Raw genomic sequence first — 1,688 nt, 5'->3', positions numbered from 1 at the left:
TTCCTCCCCTCCATTGAAGAAGTAGCAGCCATGCCGTCGCAGGAGTACATGGACAAGACGCAGGTCTGACAGAACTACCGAAATTTCTAACACTCCAACCTCTCGCCAACTCCTGCCGCCTGACCTCCCCCATCGGCAGCTCCATACCATTATCGGACCAGGAGATACGCCGCAGACGGTGAAGACGCGGTTGAGATAGTGGGTCCAGGTGGTTGCTGGCACGGTGAAACAGGGTTCGTGAGGTGATCAATGTAACCAAACCAGAGTTAAAGGTTGTAACCAAAACATCAATGTCAAACTTTGTCAATGATTGTTGTTTATGGTTCCAATTTCCACCGCTCAACTCCTCGCCGCCGTCTCTTCTAACCCTAAGCTTGATTTTGTCCTGGGCCAGCTCAGCGAAGCTCCAAAGGCGGGAAATCTGTCTAACCCCACGATTAAATTCGAAGCGCCGGAGAATGTTGCTACTGATTGTGAAGCTGGGCCATCCGAGGAGAAGAAGGATGGGAAGCAATCGGACAGTGCTGGTTTTGCGGTGAAATCTGGTGGTGAGTCCGATTCGCCGCCTGCTCTTAAGCTCGATTTGATCGAGAAAGGGTTGGATGTTGCAGATGTTGATGCTGGTTCACTACCTGTGAAGGTTGAGAAATTGGATGAAATGGAACACCCTAAATCTGAGAGATGCAACAAAGATGAGGAGTTAAGTGATAAGCAAAAAAAAAAAAAAAAAAAAAAAAAGGAAGAGAGAAGTTGAGGAGAAGCTGCAGGTTTTGAATCAGAAGAAACAGAATCTAGTTCAAGTGTTGAAGCATATCTTAAATGCAGAGGAATAATTAAAGAGACGAAATTGTATGCAATGAGTGGTGGTTTGCCCGTCTGTATCATCTTAAGTTGATGTAATAAATGACTCCGGTTCATTGACTAGGCATGTTGCTGCTAGGTTGGGCTCAGAGGCGAATCTTGAGATGGAAGGGGTTGAGGGCGATGAGCTTTCAAAATCATAACTTTCATTATCGCCATGTATTCCGGATGAACAGCACATCCCCATCTTCAGAGTCTCCTCACAGAAGGCCGGCTCATATCCACCACCAGCCATGCACGCCACCTAGCCCCTCCTCTCACCTCAGCCTGCTTTCGTCTTCTCTCAGTCGGAGTTTCGCAAAGCCTTCAGGGGAAATGGTTCAGGATCAAGGTTCAAGGTGCTGGGATCAGGTAGAATTGTAAAGCTTCAGAGGAAATGGTAAATCTGCTCTCGTCTTCACCCGTCTGCTCTCATCTTCCTCCGCGACGGCAGATAGTGCCACGGGTGTGCAGTGACTGTGCAATGCTTGTGCAGTCGTTGTGCCTTAGAGGCAAGGACCTCGTAGAGTTTGTTGATGTTAGGCATGAGTTTGGTGCCAGTGACCTTCTTCTTATTGATAACTTTCACGACGACGTTCTGGCCAGTGAGGACTTTGCGGGCACGGTAAACTTTGGCGAAATTAAGATTGCAGAGAAGTTGAAGTTGTCGACGACGTGGCAGCGGCATCTAGTGATCCCTTCCTCCGCGACGACACGTAGTGCAACGGTTGTGCTCAGTGGTGGTGCTCCGAAGCTCGGCTTCATCCTTGCAAATTCCCCATCCCATCATCAAAATTTATACAAAAAAAATATATTAAAAAAATGGGATGGTGGAGCAAAGTGGTGCC

The 1,688-nt window shown here is 47.9% G+C and overlaps 1 pseudogene; it reads left to right on the top strand.

Moving 5' to 3' along the window:
* The first annotated feature begins 319 nt into the window (after window positions 1-319).
* LOC126598818 (uncharacterized) lies at window positions 320-1,224 on the top strand (annotated as a pseudogene).
* Window positions 1,225-1,688: the final 464 nt, after the last annotated feature.

Source organism: Malus sylvestris, chromosome 14 (genome assembly GCF_916048215.2).
Source record: "Malus sylvestris chromosome 14, drMalSylv7.2, whole genome shotgun sequence".
Taxonomy (NCBI): Eukaryota; Viridiplantae; Streptophyta; class Magnoliopsida; order Rosales; family Rosaceae; genus Malus; species Malus sylvestris.
This window is presented reverse-complemented; position numbering and strand designations above follow the sequence as displayed.